Source organism: Canis lupus, chromosome 14 (assembly GCF_048164855.1).
Source record: "Canis lupus baileyi chromosome 14, mCanLup2.hap1, whole genome shotgun sequence".
Lineage (NCBI taxonomy): Eukaryota > Metazoa > Chordata > Mammalia > Carnivora > Canidae > Canis > Canis lupus.
In genome coordinates, this window is record NC_132851.1 from 54,056,375 (window position 1) to 54,077,991 (window position 21,617).

At 34.9% G+C, this 21,617-nt stretch overlaps 1 long non-coding RNA gene across 1 annotated transcript in view; it reads right to left on the reverse strand.

Annotated features, from left to right (window-relative positions):
* Positions 1-14,059: 14,059 nt before the first annotated feature.
* The window catches only part of LOC140603496 (uncharacterized), a 33,541-nt gene continuing 25,983 nt past the window's right edge, over positions 14,060-21,617 (reverse strand). The window contains exon 3 of the long non-coding RNA XR_012006486.1: positions 14,060-14,235. This is a non-coding gene — a long non-coding RNA (uncharacterized lncRNA). The remainder of the gene's footprint in view (positions 14,236-21,617) is intronic.

Sequence of the window (21,617 nt, forward strand, 5' to 3'; positions counted from 1 at the left end):
ATGATAGCCATATATTTAAAACAGTTTATAGGGTGGCCATCTTTATCTAACCCGCTTTTGTCAAGCAGGGCCTCCACTGCCTTAGATGGAGCATCTTTGTGCAAATTGCAAAACAACCACACTTCCTCCAGTCTGGCTAAGCCTCAAAATTGAGTGAAGGGTTTGATGAACATAGAAAGTGCTAGATTTTACTGCTGTACTCTACTACTAGCAAATGCCTTTGTACAGTGCAAGTAGACAGCAGGATTCACAGCATCCCTGTCACCCTATGGTTAAGAAGTCATTGTCAAAAAGCCATCTTAAAATCCAAATTACATTACCTAGGAAGAGATAACACATATGTTTGAAGTTATATTAAGGGCTTAAATAAAATCAATGGCCTTTTAAACTTTAATTACATTCCTAAAATGTTATTTGCTAGGATATATTGCTGCTCACACCTCTATTTCCCAAAGAGAGGAAAGACATTGGCTAAATTCCCTGAGAAGGAAAAGCATGGAAGGAATATTTGTGGGTGCCTCATTGCTTCCCACTGAAGAGCTTAGGTACACAACTGAATATGGAGGATAAGCTGTGCATGTGTAGAGCAACCCTTCTGGGCTTTCTCCATGAATTTTTCAGGACCACATGTCCTCAGGGTGCACTTTGTTTTTCCTCTTGAATTCAGTAAGCTCTTCATCTCTCTGGGGATGCCTCTGACTGATGAGAGCAGCAACTTAACTCAAAAAAAAAAAAAAAAAAAAAAAAAAAAACCAAAAGGTGAAGGGATATATATATTAGAAAATAAAAACTGCAGATCTATGTCATATTTTCTAATTATCTTATCATTACAAGTTTGATTCCTGCCTTATGTCTTAGTTGATATAGAGGCTGAGAGGTAAACAGAAGGTGTTATTACACATTTTATCTTCAATACTATTTTTTGATAGTAACCACTAGGATTACTTTCCTTGAATCATAAAAATTTTTTAAAAAGTATTTTTCAATTGCTTTAGATTTTAGAAAACATTTGGATATTGGTACTATCTCAGCATTATTACTTTGCAGTTCCTACATTTTCAGGATTAATTTGTGAAAAAATATTTATGGTTCGTTACTCTGAGACAAATATAAAATTATTTGTACAACATCTTGTAAGCAGCTGTTAATCAGAAGAATTATAATCAATAGCTTTCAGGATAATTAACTGCAAAGGAGGAAAGACTAGAGCATTAAATGGAAAAATATAAAAAAGTAGAACAGCAGAAAAAAAAAAAGACCAACAGAAAAATCCTCCCCATTTTAAAACCTTGCCAAGAAATTCCTACTCAATGGCTTGTCAGTAAACAGCCCATGCTGAAAAACCAATTTATTTGAAAGGAAGAGTTAATTGTAATATAATTAAAATGGAATGTCCAGTAATATTAGAATCTCCAGATGCTATCCATTTGCAAAAGAAAAACATAGCAGTAATATAAAGTCATAAAATCTATATCACAGAAAGGCATGGTGTAGATTTATGCCCTGTAAAAACAAAATAAAAAAAAAAATGAGCCTTGAGAAAGGTCTGTCCAGACCATACCTGGCTTTAATGATGAGAAAGAAACTGTTTAAATAAATGATCAAGTCCTGTATGTTTATTAATAACATAATTTTAAGTCTGATAATCTAAATATGAACACAAATTATTAAAGGGAAATAAAGTCTCTGTTGACAAATGAAAGAGATGTGTTAATGCCTCCTGAAAAAAATGCACACTAAAGCTTCTTATCTAGGGAATGGTAAATATTTCTACATGTTAGATGAATCAAGGAACATAAAAGATCAACCTAAAATGATGCTTGAAGAGAAATAAACTATGTATATAAACACTTAGCTATTTTCATTGGGTAACCATTTGTGATTCTCTGGGAAGTTCAAATAATATTTGCCCTGAATTCAAAGTGAGAAAAAAAAAAGTGAGAATATCTACTCTAGTATCAGCCATTGCTAGCACAATAAATTCTTCATATGACACCTCTAAAGGATTCACTAAAACTATGTTAATTTTTACCACACTGTTAAAAACGTTATATATGTGAGCATATATGCATATATACAATTTTCATATATACATTTCATATATACATTTTTATAACTTTACAGCTATATTACATATATTAAAATGTTATATAGGGATCCCTGGGTGGCGCAGCGGTTTGGCGCCTGCCTTTGGCCCAGGGCGTGATCCTGGAGACCCGGGATCGAATCCCACGTCGGGCTCCCGGTGCATGGAGCCTGCTTCTCCCTCTGCCTATGTCTCTGCCTCTCTCTCTCTCTCTCTCTCTGTGACTATCATAAATAAAAAATAAAAAAAATTAAAAAAATAAAAAAATAAAGTACTTGATATGTGAAAAAAAAAATGTTATATATATTTTTTGTAATGGAGGAATAAAGTTCACTGTTACTAAACATTGGTTAAAGAAAACAAACACTTCTACTCATTGTGGAACTTTCATGAATTAGTCACAAACTACTTCATGAGAATTGGGGAGCAAAGAACAATCTGGATACATGAAAGCTAGTAATGACTTTTAAAAATGAAAATAATATAAAAAGATTTTGAATATGAAAATAAAACTAGAAGTTTTGTGTTGAAAAATGTTAAATGATTATAACTCAGACAATGCAAGGAAATATTATTTATAATACAAAATTCAGGATGGAAGTGTAGATAAACGGTGAACTGAAATAACTATGTGTCATGACATGAGAGAATTTTGGAAGAAATCTCTTAATTCAAAGCCTTAGTTTCTTCATCTACAAATCATACATATATTGGAGGGTTGTAAGGATTAAATGATATAAGGTACCTAACTTAAAATAGGTCCCCGATAAATGAAGGGGAGCTGCCCAACTAGACAGAACTATATAAACCAGATTCCCTTTGTAAGTGCTAGAAGGAAGTTTCTATCAGAGTGAAATATATATGATGCACTTTAAGGGGCTTTTAATGATATTTACCAAATGGTGTTTTAGGCATGTCTCAATGATAAATCTAAACAGAAGTTTATATTCTGTGAGTCTCATCTCTTAACAGCAGGCATCCAAGAGTAAGTAATATTTGGGTATATCCAGGATAGTAAATTAATCTTCTGATACTTTCCTATTTATTAAAATTTAATTTAGCATTTTACAACTTCTTCATTATATGGTTCAATGAAAGATGACATCAATTAAACTAAAATAGTCACCTTATAATAAGCATACATTTATTATAAAATCATTCTCTCATAATATATTATAGAAGTCTTATGTATTACGTTTTCAGGTATTATATATAAAAATGTTTTATTACGAATTCACCATTTTGAAATATATTGAAGGATAACACTGGTATAAAGTGTATCCTAATTTAAACTACAACTAGATATAAAAGTTAAATATTTGTAAATGGAGTTCTAAATCTTCAGGCTCAGTTAAACTATTAATTTGATAACTATATTCTTCTGACCTTTTTAAAAATATAGTCAGCACTGTTGCAGAGAAAACTGCAGCTAAGAGATGATGCACTGTAAAAACATAGGAACATTCAAAAGAAGTGAATATATCTAGAAAAAAATATGCTTGAAACATTTTCATTTATTTCAAGGATTTTAAATGAAAGCATAGAAACACATTCCCCCTAAGGCTTTATACAGCATAGCCTGGATCGTTTCAACCCCCATAAGGTCTATTTCTTGAATGGCTTTTACATGTTAGCATAACAACCTTCTGCAATTGACTTCAAATATGTTTCCATATGCCTCATAGGAACAAAGATGAGGGAAAAAAAAAAAAAAAAACGCTACGCCCAGTGAATACTGGAGACCAGCATTCATGTATTTAGAGTTATTTTTAAAGACTGTGTCTACAAAGTACAGCATGAATTGATAATTTGGCAAATGTCTAGTCAATGTAATCAAAAACAAAGCCAAAATTCAGGATGAAATACTAGCTTAGAAACATGTGTGATAATTGCCAAGCTGCCTCTTGACCTTGTGATACATAGACCAGATCAAAGACTGAAGCATTTAAAAATTTACTTCTCATGGGTTCTGCTTTCAGCAAGATGGAGATTTTCTATTCTCTCTACTTCCAACTAAGTAATCCTAAAAACTTCAACGCTATGTATAAAACAAATACACTTTCCAAGAAGGGAGAGAAGAAGGCATACTGGATGGGAAGCTGTGGCATGGGGAAAATGTGACATGGAGGTCGGTCTCTCAGTTTTCTTTTTTGCCTCATATATCTCAGACTTGGAGCTGAAGATGTGAGCCCCTGGGAAACACTGACAGTCACAGACAGGAAAGGTCTCCAGCAAAAGCCTTTTTCTAGCCAAAGGAATAAGAAATAAGCAACCCAAAAGGACAGAAAAACTTTTAGAAAATAATTGCTTTCTTATTGCCAAGCATCACAAACATTAAAAAAAAAAAAAAATCCATGGCCCCATCTCCATCTGTGTTATCAGAGGCCATGTGGGAAGCCTAGATTTCATCTCCTGCCAGTTACAACAAGGCACCTATGAAAGCTAATTTTGTCAACTTGACTCATCATGGGTGCCCAGACATTTGATCAGATATTCTTTTGGGTGTATCTGGTCTATGAGGTTGTTTCCAGATGATCATCATATTTGGATTGGTAGACTGTATAAAAGCAGGATGCTCTCTCCAGTGTGAATGACCTCAGTTATCCAGCTAAAAGCCTGAACAGAACCAAAAGCCTGACCTTCCTGTGGGTAAGAGAGACCATTTCCTGCCTGACTGCTTTTGAGCTGCTACATTGGTTTCTTTCTGCCTTCAACTCAAACTAAAACATGAGCTTATCCTGGGTTCACAAGTCTGCCTATCTGAACAGGAAATGCACAGTCAACTCACTCTCTTGGTTCTCAGGCCCTCAGACTCAGATTGGAACTACACCATTGACTCTTCTGGGTTTTCAGCTTGTTGACTCTAAAACTTGAGACTTTTTAACTTATGTTACTATATGAGCCAATACTTTATATTAAATCTCTTCATTCACACATACACACATACACACATTTCTTGAATATATATGAGATATATTGAGGAAATATGGTTGTATATAATTATATTTGTGTATATACATATATACCTTATTGGTTATATTTTTCTGGAGAATCCTGAACAATACATCCCTCCAAATCCTCCTCCCCAGGGTAGCAAGGTGTCAGAAAAATCAATTAGTGAGTCAGGACTTTCATTTCTACAAGGCAATAATGAGCCTTTTTCCTGTGGTTACAGTGAATCTGACAAGAAGAGTCTGGATTTCCATCACCACTAAGTAATGACAAGGTGCCCCTCCTACTCCCTCTAAGGTAGTCAGAGAAGGTCTTGCTCAGAGTCAGGGTTTTCATTATTACCATCCAGAAATTAGACCACTCCCTAACTGTGGTGTCAATGATAACCATGCAGGGGATTGGTAATGACACACTCTTACCCACCCCAGCCAGAAATATTATTGGAGATTTAATTCCCACACATACCAAGTAGTAATTAGGAGCCTTCTGCTCAGTTATCAGTGGATCCTGATTGAGGAAACTAGACAACTACATCCTTTTGGCAGTGATAGGGCAGTGCCCCATCACCCCTTTTTTTGTGTCAAAGTTGTGTCAAAGGAAGTCAGCTAAAACAGAAGTTTAAGTAAGATCTCCAGCCTTGTAGTATATTATTCAAAATTTCCAAGTGTCAATAAAAAAAATCACTTGTCATATCAAGAATCAGAAAGATAGAACTATATCTTTTTGACAGATCTAGAACTATCTGACAGATTTTAAAGCAGCTGCCTTAAATATGTTTCAAAGAGCAATTTGAATACACTTAAAACAAAAGAAACATAGAATATAAGAAAATAAGTAAAAAGAAAGACAATGTATATAAGGAAGAACCCAGGGAAATGATGAAATTGAAAATAAGAGATTTAAAAATCAACATATGAGTTCACGAGCACAATGAAGAAAACAGAAGAAAGAACCAGTAAAACTGAATATAGAATGATAATAATTGCCCAATTAATGAACAGAAAGAAAATAGACTGGAAAAAAAATGAACACAAACTCTGGAACCTATGGAACTATGAAAAGTAATTTTAAAAATTCATGTATTTGGAATCCTGGAAGGTGAGAAAAAAGGTGAGGCTGAAAAAGCACAAAAAACTAATGACTGAAATGTCCACAAATTTGGCAAATGATATTAATCTATAGATACAAGAAGCAAATTTTACACCAAACTCAGTAGCTGGAAGAAATACACATCAAGACATAGTAATAGTCAAAGTCAAATTGCTTCAAACTAAAGACAAAGAAAAAATCTTAAAAGTAGCAAGAAAAAATCATCGTATTACATGGGAAAAACATTTCAAATGACACTGATTTCTCATTGGAAACCATGAAAGCTAAGAAAGTAGCACATTATGTGTCACATACAGAAAAAAAAAATTAACAACCTAGTATCCAATGTCCAGCATAAACATCCTTTGGGAGTGAAAAAGAAGAAAAACATTCCCAGATGAATGAAAATGAAGAAAATTTGTTGCTAACCCTAATACCCTATACCCAGACATACCCTAATAGAATGGTTAAAAGAAATTATCTAAACAGAAAGGAAGCAATCAAAGAAAGAATCTTGGAATATCAGGAAGGAAGGAAGAACAGAGTAAGCAAAAATATGAATAAATACGATAGACTTTCCTTCTGTTGAATCTTCTAAATTGTGTTTGAAGCAAAAAAATAATATGATGTTGTCTGATTGGGTTCTAAATATATGTAGAGAAATATTTAAATCAACTTTATTTCAAATAGAAATTAAGGGTATATAAAAAGAAGTAAATTTTCTGCACATGACTTGAAGTTGAAAATAATGATCCCAGAGGCTGAGAGTTGTAAAATATAACAATATAAATTGTATTTCTATCTCCAAAGAAACGAGAGCTTTAAATGATACACTGGACCAGATGGATTTCACAGATATCTACAGAACTTTACATCCAAACTCAACTGAATACACATTCTTCTCAAGCGCACATGGAACTTTCTCCAGAATAGACCACATATTGGGTCACAAATCGGGTCTGAACCGATACCAAAAGATTGGGATTGTCCCCTGCATATTCTCAGACCATAATGCCTTGAAATTAGAACTAAATCACAACAAGAAGTTTGGAAGGACCTCAAACACATGGAGGTTAAGGACCATCCTGCTAAAAGATAAAAGGGTCAACCAGGAAATTAAGGAAGAATTAAAAAGATTCATGGAAACTAATGAGAATGAAGATACAACCGTTCAAAATCTTTGGGATGCAGCAAAAGCAGTCCTAAGGGGGAAATACATCGCAATACAAGTATCCATTCAAAAACTGGAAAGAACTCAAATACAAAAGCTAACCTTACACATAAAGGAGCTAGAGAAAAAACAGCAAATAGATCCTACACCCAAGAGAAGAAAGGAGTTAATAAAGATTCAGGCAGAACTCAACGAAATCGAGACCAGAAGAACTGTGGAACAGATCAACAGAACCAGGAGTTGGTTCTTTGAAAGAATTAATAAGATAGATAAACCATGAGCCAGCCTTATTAAAAAGAAGAGAGAGAAGACTCAAATTAATAAAATCATGAATGAGAAAGGAGAGATCACTACCAACACCAAGGAAATACAAACGATTTTAAAAACATATTATGAACAGCTATACGCCAATAAATTAGGCAATCTAGAAGAAATGGACGCATTCCTGGAAAGCCACAAACTACCAAAACTGGAACAGGAAGAAATAGAAAACCTGAACAGGCCAATAACCAGGGAGGAAATTGAAGCAGTCATCAAAAACCTCCCAAGACACAAGAGTCCAGGGCCAGATGGCTTCCCAGCGGAATTTTATCAAACGTTTAAAGAAGAAACCATACCTATTCTCCTAAAGCTGTTTGGAAAGATAGAAAGAGATGGAGTACTTCCAAATTCGTTCTATGAAGCCAGCATCACCTTAATTCCAAAGCCAGACAAAGACCCCACCAAAAAGGAGAATTACAGACCAATATCCCTGATGAACATGGATGCAAAAATTCTCAACAAGATACTGGCCAATAGGATCCAACAATACATTAAGAAAATTATTCACCATGACCAAGTAGGATTTATCCCTGGGACACAAGGCTGGTTCAACACCCGTAAAACAATCAATGTGATTCATCATATCAGCAAGAGAAAAACCAAGAACCATATGATCCTCTCATTGGATGCAGAGAAAGCATTTGACAAAATACAGCATCCATTCCTGATCAAAACTCTTCAGAGTGTAGGGATAGAGGGAACATTCCTCGACATCTTAAAAGCCATCTATGAAAAGCCCACAGCAAATATCATTCTCAATGGGGAAGCACTGGGAGCCTTTCCCCTAAGATCAGGAACAAGACAGGGATGTCCACTCTCACCACTGCTGTTCAACATAGTACTGGAAGTCCTAGCCTCAGCAATCAGACAACAAAAAGACATTAAAGGCATTCAAATTGGCAAAGAAGTCAAACTCTCCCTCTTCGCCGATGACATGATACTTTACATAGAAAACCCAAAAGTCTCCACCCCAAGATTACGAGAACTCATACAGCAATTCGGTAGTGTGGCAGGATACAAAATCAATGCCCAGAAGTCAGTGGCATTTCTATACACTAACAATGAGACTGAAGAAAGAGAAATTAAGGAGTCAATCCCATTTACAATTGCACCCAAAAGCATAAGATACCTAGGAATAAACCTAACCAAAGATGTAAAGGATCTATACCCTCAAAACTATAGAACACTTCTGAAAGAAATGGAGGAAGACACAAAGAGATGGAAAAATATTCCATGCTCATGGATTGGCAGAATTAATATTGTGAAAATGTCAATGTTACCCAGGGCAATATACACGTTTAATGCAATCCCTATCAAAATACCATGGACTTTCTTCAGAGAGTTAGAACAAATTATTTTAAGATTTGTGTGGAATCAGAAAAGACCCCGAATAGCCAGGGGAATTTTAAAAAAGAAAACCATATCTGGGGGCATCACAATGCCAGATTTCAGGTTGTACTACAAAGCTGTGGTCATCAAGACAGTGTGGTACTGGCACAAAAACAGACACATAGATCAGTGGAACAGAATAGAGAATCCAGAAGTGGACCCTGAACTTTATGGGCAACTAATATTCGATAAAGGAGGAAAGACTATCCATTGGAAGAAAAAAAGTCTCTTCAATAAATGGTGCTGGGAAAATTGGACATCCACATGCAGAAGAATGAAACTAGACCACTCTCTTGCACCATACACAAAGATAAACTCAAAATGGATGAAAGATCTAAATGTGAGACAAGATTCCATCAAAATCCTAGAGAAGAACACAGGCAACACCCTTTTTTAACTCGGCCATAGTAACTTCTTGCAAGATACATCCACGAAGGCAAAAGAAACAAAAGCAAAAATGAACTATTGGGACTTCATCAAGATAAGAAGCTTTTGCACAGCAAAGGATACAGTCAACAAAACTCAAAGACAACCTACAGAATGGGAGAAGATATTTGCAAATGACCAATCAGATAAAGGCCTAGTTTCCAAGATCTATAAAGAACTTTTTAAACTCAACACCAAAGAAACAAACAATCCAATCATGAAATGGGCAAAAGACATGAACAGAAATCTCACAGAGGAAGACATAGACATGGCCAACATGCATATGAGAAAATGCTCTGCATCACTTGCCATCAGGGAAATACAAATCAAAACCACAATGAGATACCACCTCACACCAGTGAGAATGGGGAAAATTAACAAGGCAGGAAACAACAAATGTTGGAGAGGATGCAGAGAAAAGGGAACCCTCATACACTGTTGGTGGGAATGTGAACTGGTGCAGCCACTCTGGAAAACTGTGTGGAGGTTCCTCAAACAGTTAAAAATATACCTGCCCTACGACCCAGCAATTGCACTGTTGGGGATTTACCCCAAAGATACAAATGCAATGAAACCCCGGGACACCTGCACCCCGATGTTTATAGCAGCAATGGCCACGATAGCCAAACTGTGGAAGGAGCCTCGGTGTCCAACGAAAGATGAGTGGATAAAGAAGATGTGGTTTATGTATACAATGGAATATTACTCAGCTATTAGAAATGACAAATACCCACCATTTGCTTCAACGTGGATGGAACTGGAGGGTATTATGCTGAGTGTAGTAAGTCAGTCGGAGAAGGACAAACATTATATGTTCTCATTCATTTGGGGAATATAAATAATAGTGAAAGGGAATATAAGGGAAGGGAGAAGAAATGTGTGGGAAATATCAGAAAGGGAGACAGAACATAAAGACTGCTAACTCTGGGAAACGAACTAGGGGTGGTAGAAGGGGAGGAGGGCGGGGGGTGGGAGTGAATGGGTGAGGGCACTGGGGGTTATTCTGTATGTTAGTAAATTGAACACCAATAAAAAATAAATTTAAAAAAAATTGTATTTCTACAAAAAATGTCTAAAGCAACCACCTAGCAAGTTATACAGAGAGATACACTTAAAAATAGTATAAATAAGTCAAAACAAAATTCTAAAAGATGCTCCCAGTATCCTACAGAAAATCAGAAAAAAGTAAACAGGAGATGAAAGATCTGTATAGTGGAAATAACAAAACATTGATGAATGAAATTGAAGAAGATAAAAATAAATGGAAAAATGTCCTGTGTTCAGGGAACAGATGAACTTATATTGTTAAAATGTTTATACTACTCAAAGCCACTTGTAGATTCAATGAAATCATATCACAATTCTAATGGCATTTTTTTAAGAAACAGAAAACATTTCTAAAATTCATATGGAACCACAAAAGACCCTAAATAGCCAAAGCAATTCCAAGAAAGAAGAACAACACCGGAGGCATTATACTTTCTGACTTCAAACTATGTTACAAAGGTGCAGTAATAAATAAAAATGTGATACTAGCATAAAAACAGGTAAGTAGATCAATGGAACAGAATCAAGAGCCCAGAAATAAGACCTCATGTATACAGTAAACTAATATTTGACACGAGAACCAAGGATACTCAATGGGAAAAGGATAGTTTCTTTAGTAAATGATGCTGGGAAACCAAAGAATGAAATTTGACCTCCATCTTACACCACTCACAAAAGTAAACTCAAAATTAATTAAAAGTTAAACGTAAGACCTGAAACCATAAAACTCCTAGAAGAAAACAGGGAAAAACCTCCTTGACATTGGTCTTAGCAGTGTTTTTTTTGGATTTGACACCAAAAGCACAAGTAACCAAAGCAAAAAATAAACAAATGGAAGTACACCCAACTTAAAAACTTATGCACTGTGGGAAAGAAGCAATCAACAAAATGAAAAGGTAACCTATGGAATGGAAAAAAAAATATAAACCATTTGCTGATAACTGAGCATATTCAAAATATATAAGAAAAGAATATAAATAAGGAGCTCATACAACTCAATATCAAAAAGAAAAACGATTTAAAAAATGGGCAGAAGATCTGAATAGGCTTTTTTCAAAATAAGATATATGGTAGGTACATGAGAAGGTGTTCAACATCACTAATCATTAGGGTAATGTAAATCAAAATCATAATAAGGTGTCACTCCAGACCTGTTGGAAATGGCTATTATAAAAAATAAGAGATAACCAGTATTGAGGAGAATGAGAAAAAGAGACCCTCTCTGTATACTGTCGGTGGGAATGGAGTTTCCTCCAAAAATTAAAAATAGAACTATCATATGATCTAGCAATCCCACTTCTGGGTATATATCTAAGATAAACGGAATCACTCTCATGAAGAGATATCTGTAACCCATGTTCATGCAGCATTATTCACAATACCCAAGGTATTAAAACAACCTGTGTCTATCTACAGATGAATGAGTAAAAAAGATGCGGTGGTGTGTGTGTGTGTGTGTGTGCATAAATATAAATAGCAGAATATTATTCAACATGAGAATAAGGAAATCCTGCCATATGCAGCAACATGGATAGAACTTGAGGGCATTCTACTAAGTGAAATAAGTCAGTCAGAGAAAGACAAGTGTCATATAACCTCACCTACATGTGAAACCTATAAAAGCCAAACTTATAATAACAGGATAGAATGGTCATTACCAGGGGCTGAAAATTGGGGGAAGTGTTGGTCAAAGGGTACAAATTTCCAGTAATAAGATGAATAAGTTCTGAGCATCTAATGTACAGCATGATGACTATAGTTAAAAATATTGTATTATATACCTGAAAGTTGCTGAGAGATTAGATCGTGTATGTTTTCACCACACACACACACACACACACACGCACAGAATAATTATGTTGAGGTGATGGAGTTGTTAACTAACCCCACTGTGAAAATTATTTCACAATACATACACGTATCAATTTATCATGCTATCCTTAAAATTATACAATGTTATAGATCAATTATATACCTCAAGAATGTTGAGAAAAATAAAAAATGAGATTCTTTTTTTTCATTATGTTGAAAAAAATGTATATTTTTCTATAAAATAGTTTTTAAAAAAGAGGCAGACTTTAGAAACCTAAAGATTTAATCCCATGCTGATAATTTGCTTACAATATAGCATAATTTTGAAGGATGGCAATATGTATTCTATCAGATATATTTATCTTGAATCAAAGTTTTCCAAAAATGTATTTTCATATATGCTAACCAGTAAGCTTCTTATAATAACGTGATAATTATAATTGGGAAGAAATTGTGATTAACATTATACTTTAAAATATTTTTTTCAGAGTGTGTCTATACTGTACTGATTTGTTGGTTTTTTTAAAAGATTTTATTTATTTATTTGACAGAAAGAGAGAGTACAAACAGAGGGAGAAGCCGGCTCCCTGCTGAGCAGAGAGCCTGATGTGGGGCTAGATCCCAGAACCCTGGCATCATGATCTGAGCTGAAGGAAAACACTTAACTGACTGAGCCAACCAAGACACCCCTTTACTAATTTTTTTGAAATAAGTATTTAATGTGGGAGATCTATGGAGAGATGATAGAAATTCTTGCTCAAGGAAATTGAATTGTGATCAAGGAATATACTATATATATCATAGAATCCTCAGTCCTCACAATCTAAATTTAAAATATATATTGCAAAAAATATTAAAGACAAAAAATATATGTATGTTAAAGGCAATTTGACTAAACTATTATTCTATTTATATAAATCCTATATCTTCTGTAAGTCAGTGTACTGACAAGAGAAATTTCTTTTACTTGGAGAATATATATATATATATATATATATATATACACACACATATATATATGCACACACACATATAACACACAAATATATGTATTTCACATGCATATTTGAAAATAAAAGGTATAAAATTATTCATGTTTTCAGTAGATATCTGCAGTTAATACCTATTACTATAATTAACTAAGGCATTCATGAAGAAAAAGTGGGCCAAAAATTGAATACATAGTGCAGAACTGTTTAATCTTATTATAAAGAACAGAAAAACAATTTTGCCAAAATAACATAACTACTTAGAGTAGGTGACACTTAATACACATGAGTATTATATTGAACAAACCTTTTTGCCCTGCTCTTTCTGTATTATGTGAAGCTCAAAGAAAGGACACTTACCAAGCTTTAGAAGTGAGACACATTGAAAATAGGACAAGAATTCATAAAATAGAAACCATTGACCAAAGAGACATTTTGTTCGTTTCATGTCCCTATTTTATTCCCACATTTATTTCCATTTATTTTAAAGCATCTCCCCTTGTTGTTTTGTCCTTTTACTTGGCTAACTGAATCATCAAGGAGGATTAATGTGACTTTCAACCACCATGGACTTCTTTTGCCTTTTTCTCAGCACTCTTCCTACCCACCCAGGCCAAAGTTCCTTTGAAGTCAATGGGAAGTCCACATCAGAGGTGATTAGTAGGGTTCAGAGCAAACCAGAATAGCTTCCTGACAAAGGTATCGTACCTTTCCACAAATATCTCCAGCCTGGAGTGTCACAACTCTTTTCTAAAAATCCAAGTTACTTACCTATTCAATCGAGCTCACTTTTCGCCCCTGTGCCTTAGATCGGAGTCAGGCTGTTTGTTTGACTGCTTGGGACACATCTCACTTTGGGTTGCATATTGAACCATGAACTTTTCCTCTCAGGACTTCTCCCATAGTGTGCAACTATCTCTGTGTGTCGTCCTTCATAGAATGCTGGAAAGGACCTGAAAAATTATGACAGAGTGAAATAGGGAAAGGTAGCTGCTGACAGGACAAAAATGATGAGACGGATACATTTTGAGACAGCTGCTGCATCCTGACAGCTGACAGAAAGCCAATCAGGCAAAGCAGCATTGCCAACACCAAAGAAAAGTCTGGCCAAGGGGTGAGGCATGCTCTCATAGCTATGGGAAATGGAGAAACATTTGCGGTGGGAAGAGGACCGGCGAGGTTCTGAACCTGCCTCTGCTGCTAGCCCCTACATACCTTTGGGCAAGACAAAGCACTTCCTGGAAACTATTTCTTAATGAAAGGAGTTAAGAGAAGAAATTTGATTCCTTCCAGAATCTCATCATGAGAAATGTCACAGAATTTCCCCATCCAAATGTTTTCATCATTATCACTTGGTGCTGAAGACTACTTGGGATTTAAGGTACAAGAGGCAAAGTAATCCACAAAGGACCATTAAATAAAAAGAGAAAAACAGGATATAAGACAAAAATAAATCAAATGTCATGTCTTCAGAAATGTCACTAACATGAAAATAAAAACTGGAAAGTCGAGTAGCTGTAGCTAGCATAATGTCATGTTCAAAAAGATACTGATTTTGGATGGAAATGTCTTCTTGTACCTCACATATCATCCTGTCATATGTAGCTACTTCTTATTTTGATCTCAGTAAAGATATTAAAAGAAAAAAAAACTTGCTGCCAATCTTTTCATAATGTTTTGATATCTTTTTTTTGGCATAACAGACACATGATTCTTAAGTATTTTTCTTATCACTCTTTTTAACTATTTATATTTCTAATTACTTATGATAAACATGTGACTGCTGAATTCTTCAATATCAAATGTAGCTTCGCATGTCCCACAAGGCAAATGTAACATATTAAAGGCATAGCGATGCAAATGTTAGAAAATCCATTAAATAAATATATATATATTTTTTCTTTTTTGCTAGTACATAAAACTTCAGCAGGCACATGAATTTCATAGAAACAAGCCAGGAATGAAGCAATGGAAAGAAGCTAGAGTAACATCCAACAGAGGCTAAGGGAGAAGAACAAATGAAATTTATTTTGATTATGAATAAACCAACTTATTCGGTGCAAGACAAATTCCAAGGATATTTCATTTCATTAACAAGGCTATTTCAAGCAATATCCATAAATATGAGACAAGTGTGCAGAAAATAAATATATAGAAAACAATACTTAATTTGGGGGAAAAATAGATAACGGAGAAGAAAAATGCATCATATCTGAAATACGGTAAAACTTTCCATAACCAAATTAACACAGCAGTTTTAAGAATACCAGTTATTTGATAATGAGCATGACATGAAGAATAGCTCTTAGCAAATGAGATATTACTTCTGTGGCAAATTTTTTCTTCAGAAAAATAATTGGTTTCTAAGTCAATGCCTTTCCAAACAGTAATTAATGAGAGCCACTGACAGTAGAGATCGGAGAAAACAATATTCACGGATTAACTGTGGGAGAAATTAGTTCACTATCTCAGTGTATGGGATAAATTGTTCATTAAGGAAAAAAGGATGAAGAGAAGAGAATGCATATATATTTCTCAATATGACATCATTATTGTATTGGCCCATATAAACAGGAAGTAGAACCAGGGCATAAGCACATTTCCTTTATAAATTATAAATAGAATGAGTTATATAATGAAAGAAAGACTAATTCACTATAAGTGTAGTTGGCTGATTCTAAGTAATTGTTAGTTGCAAAGGCAAATCAGAATTACCTTCAAAACTTATTTCTAAAATTATGCTGCATACTTGCTCCATTGTTATATAGTGAGAAATATGTTTACAGATCCTGAAAAATCTTTCGAATTTAAGTGATCTATCTGTTTTGTTGAATTACCAATAGACACTATATTAATAACACTCCAACATAAATTTGAAATGTTGAGGAGAAAGATATTTCAACATACACTATGTCTATCAGTTTTGAAAATATAAATGCTTAAAACATAAAAGGGAAATGTAAAATATATATGCTTGAAATTTATTGATTCATATTAAGTCCCTGCCTGCTGTGAATCAAAGACAAGTAGGAAGAACCTGAATGAATAGCAAATGGCTAATTTTAAATTGTTGGGTGCTTTGTTAACAAGTCAATCAACACACCTCAGTGATAAGAACTTTTACAATTCAGTTAAAAAATAGTAGAATGGCATAAATACACTATTGTCATCTTTAGGCTACAGTACAATTACACTATTTCTTTTCAATAACTGATTATGTACTGCCAACTTCCTAGTATCTTTTTAAGTATGTCGTCAAATTTTATCCCCATTGTGCAAGTGAGAAAACTAAAACACAAATAAGTTTACTGAAAAGAGAGATATTAATTATTATACTAGTCATAAATTAATATGGCCTGCCAGATGTATAACATTTTATCATTATTTTGAACTTCTTTCAACAGGCTTTCTTTTAAATATCAAATAAGTATTTAAAGCTGATTACTTTGTGTATCAGTAAACTGATCTCCTGAATACATTTTGTAAATGAGAAAAGAAATCATAAGAAGCTAAGATACTAGCAAAAACCAACATCAAATATTAGCTATCTATTTTGAAAAAAATTCTATGAAAACATGCAATAATTACAAGGATTAGAATTACATGTTCTAATTACAACATTAGAAAATGTTTCCAAAAGATGAGCACTCTAAAGCAAATGTCTTTTTTAGAGAATATGTAATGATCTTCAAGAAAGATGAGAATTGTACCTTAAGCAAATGTAAGTGCAAATCCACCATGTAGGGGTTGTCCAGCATTGAGGGACGACTTTTCTACTTCCTACAATGGCATTCATGGACTAACAGCTACTCTGTTCATGTGACAGCTCCTTGAATTACTTGGTCACCCATCAGTGGACCAAGGGTGGGGAGAGATCCTGAATAACTAAGTTGGCTCCCATGAGAAAATAACAATGGTTTCTTCAATAATATAGAGTACCACAGTATGATGAGATTGATCTTCCACAAAAACAAAGTAATATTTTTCCAGTGTCCCGTAGAGAATGTTTCTTCTAAACTTGGCCAAGTGGTGCAGTCCTGGCATGCATCTGGATTGCTTCTCTAAAAGAAGATAATCCTCCTCATACAGCTTTGAAACAGTGCCTCTCATCACAGACCTATTTTTTAAAAATTGTGATCCTGTCAGTATCTGCTTTCTCTTTCATTTTATTTATGCACCTAGCTATGCATGTAAAACTAGACAATGAAATATTTTAGTTTTTAATATAGATGAGAGAAAAACAAATGTCTTCATGTGACTGGTAGCTAAAGAGCTGGGTATAAAAGCTTTTGTGTTTGGTAATGTTTGATAAGAAAAGGAGAAGCACTCTTAATGGTATAGAAAATGAAACGTATTATAGCAATTAGACCACATGCGTTTGTGGGAGCAGGTCCAGCAGTCTAGTGGCTATGGCTTCTGCTTCTGGTTTTAGGTCTGAATTCAGATTTAGAGGTTGGAAAGGAAAGGTAAATGCATAGTTAGGGGAAAGCAAGAACTAACTGAAAGCCTTATCTGTCTCTCACTTCCCGCAACCTTTACTATAAAAGGGATTGCATGCAGGATAGCCTTGCCCTCTTCACTGTGGAACTGTACATGCACTGGCTCAGGATTCCCCATGCTGCTTTGGGATATTGAAAAGAGGAGATTCAATGGGAATAGAATGAGCTTCAGGTCTGAAACTGCTGGGCCCAAACAATTAGTTAAACCAACAGATGAGGTATGTATGGAAGCAACAATAGCTCCTGGCCCTATGCAAACTTCAGATAATAAATACATAAATAAACAAACAAACAAACAAATAAATAAATAAATCTGCTTCTCCTCCTACACAAATTTCTCTTAAGGTCATCCTAATTTGACAGCATGTCAGGAAGGAAATCTGTGAAATATAGCTCTAGTTTAGCTAAATTGACACAGTAAAAAAGCCACCATAGGTTTCATTTTACAAAGCAAATGAAGAACACTGGCATAGATCTTTCTATACATCTTAACTGGGAAGATACATAAGAGATTTCCTGAGACTGTCCAAAAGCTGTCCAGATTGTGAAGAAGTCTTCCTAGGCTTTAGACATAGTATGAGGACCTGAATAATCTGCTTAATCCAGAAGAGGACATCTGATGCTTACGATGGAAAACAAGCCAGAAGAAACAAAAGCACTTTGGAAAAAATGTGTTTGCTCAAATAGTCCCTTTACACTCTCACAAAGGATGAATAGATGGAGGATATCAATAGGCACAGATATAGATATTTAAAATTTTGAATAATCTATTTTTAAATAGTTCAAGATATATCAGTACCATCAACCATGATAGTTTGGAGCCTCTGAGCTCAAACTGACATTCAATCAGCAAAGATCTTTAATGATCTTCATATCAAAGTCCATGTATTCCCTTCCTACATTTAATTTAGCAGGAGATAAGTGAAAGCTTTACTTTTTGGTGAGACAAATCCATTTGACTTTCAAGAATACACAGTCTTTATTCAGGGAGAACAGTTATAAATATTGCTAATATTTATCCCATGCAATTATAAGTATATGTTTTCATACTATGCACTTGGAGAACCAAGTACTTGTATTCTGTGAAGAGTCTCATTTTAACCCAATATATAGTAGATGTAGGTTGCCATAAGAATACTGATTTGAATACAATCTCTATGATTGAGGGCCTTATCAAGTGCTTATTTGAGTAATATGCAACAGAATACTTGGCTTTTATTAAAATCAGGGTTGGATATGAGTAAATAATTTTGAAATCTATCATCTATCTATCTATGTATCTACCTATCTTTCTATCTATCCATCTCTTTCATTTATTTCTGTCATGCTTTATTCAAAACAGATCCTTAGGGGGCAACTGAGTGGCTCCATTGGTTGAGCACCTGAGTCTTGGTTTCAACTCAGTTTATGATCTCAGGGTACTGAGATGGAGCCTACTTTTTTGCATTTTTTAAAGATTTTTATTTATTTATTCATGAGGGACACAGAAAGAGAGGCAGAGACATAGGCAGAGGGAGAAGCAGGCTCCCCATCAGGGACTGGAGGCAGAGACATAGGCAGAGGGAGAAGCAGGTTCCCCATCGGGGACTTGGACTCAATTCCAAGATCCCAGGATCACAATCAGAGCCAAAGGCAGACACTCAACCACTGAACCGCCCAGGTGCACCGAGATGGAGCCTGCTTAAGATTCTCTCTCTCCCTCTGCTCCTTCCCCTGCCTATGAGTGTGTGGGTGTTTATGCTCTCATTCATTCTCTCTAAAATAAATAAATAAATCTTAAAACAACAACAACAGAACAGCATTTTAGCACTAAGGTCCTCCAAGAGATTCAATAAAAATATCATATATTATACTCTAACACCTTAATCCAAGAATATCCGCTTAGTGGTTGTAAGAGTACCCTAGAGCAGCATGGGGAAGCTATTGAAAATAAAAGGAGGGCCATAAATACGAAGACAGGGAAAGAAATTAAGTAAGGAATGAAAAGAAGTAAAGAGAAAAATAAGAAAAGAGAGGGGATACTTGAATGGCTGTCACTTATGTGTCCAATCCTTGATTTTGGCCCAAGTCATGATCTCAGGGTCCTGGAATGTAGCCCCATATGGGGCTTTGCACTCAGCAGGGAGTCTGCTTAAGGATTCTCTCCCTCTACCCCTCTCCTCACTCTCTCTCTTTCTCTCTCTAAAATAAATAAATCTCTAAAAAAATAGAGACAAAATAACTTCATTTGTTAACTAGTTATCAAAGAATAGTGTTAAATTTTTCTCTTTCTCTCTCTCTCTCTCTCTCTCTCTCTTTCACATGCACACACACATATACACACACCACACATAGTCACATCAATAAACAACATTGAAAAAAACTTACTGTGCATTGTAATAAGATCTATAAATACAACAAAGGTTAAAACACAGAGAACACACAGAATAATTGTGGGAGTTTCTATCTCCTTTATCCTCCATCCCACCAGAGTCCTAGTTCCCACACTATGTCTAATAAATAATTATCCATTGTCATAGCTAAACTTGCCTATCTTCTCTTTAAGACTTGAAACCTACTGAGTTTGGTCATCTCCATTTTGTGTGGTCTAGTTATTTGTGACAATTCTAAATGATCTTTGTGATAATTAGTGCTAGTAACTATAATGGGTACTCCATCAATGAAAGATATAACAGGTACAATATTATGTTATATATTATATAATATGTAGATGCTATAATGGACACAAGTTGAGTCTGAGACTGTCTATAAGAATGTATTTGTAGGCAGTTGTAGCTTGAGCAATAGTTATGGGCCTCAGTCTCAAAAGAGTAGTTTTGTTTAATTTTCTTGGTACATCTTAAATGTCTTTTCACCTTGTTTATATAGTTGAAGCCTACAAAAATTATTTATCTTTAATAAAAAATCTTACAAACAACGAGTAGAAGAAATAAGATAGACCCCAGGTGTTTACAATGCTGATACCCGTTTCTCACTGAACTGCAATCATCTGCATAATTAGCATTCTCTGTTTTGAGCACCTAGCAGAGGGCCTGGCTCATATATACCCTCATACATATTTCTTACGCATCCAAAGTTGATATGTACCAACGTGTTTCTTTCAGTTATCTTTGGTTGTTGCATGTTCTGATTGCTCAGTTCAACTACATTCTGAGTTTTAGAGAAATTTAAATTCACTTCTGGCTGCACCATTTCTTCACCCTATATCGATTTCATACTAAAAAAAATAACAATAAACGTCAGTAATGGCAAAGGATTCTCTTACTGTGCTAATAAAATCAGATAAGTCCGCATCCATAAATGGAAATAAATGATGGACAATTTGACGTATGTTTATTGGATATTTAATTATTCAGAGATTTGATGAAATTAATAGACTGCAATTTTTTATTGTATCTATGAGTCAAAAAAACATTTCCTGTAAGTTAAATAAAATGCTCGTAGATGCCTATTACTTAATATAAGTGTGTCCAACCTATTAAGCTGTAGAAGTGAAGTTTTGCTTAACTGAAGCTTTAAGAGTCTTAGAAAATGAGATACAGATATTAACTCTGAGTGGGGTCAGAAAGGATAGCCTACTAGGGCACTTGAGTGGCTCAGTCGGTTAAGCATCTGCCTTAGGCTCATGTCAGGATCTCAGGCGGGGGCAGTGGGAAGCCTGCTCCTCCCTTTTCCTCTGCCCCTCTCCCCCTACTTGTGTTCTCAATCATTTTGCTTGCTTGCTGTCTTTCTCTCAAATAAATAAACAGGTACGTAGACCTACAGTTAGCTGAAGCCTCTGGAAAGGGTTTAGGAACATGCATTTTAACAAATGTATCTGTTGATTTTTGTGATCA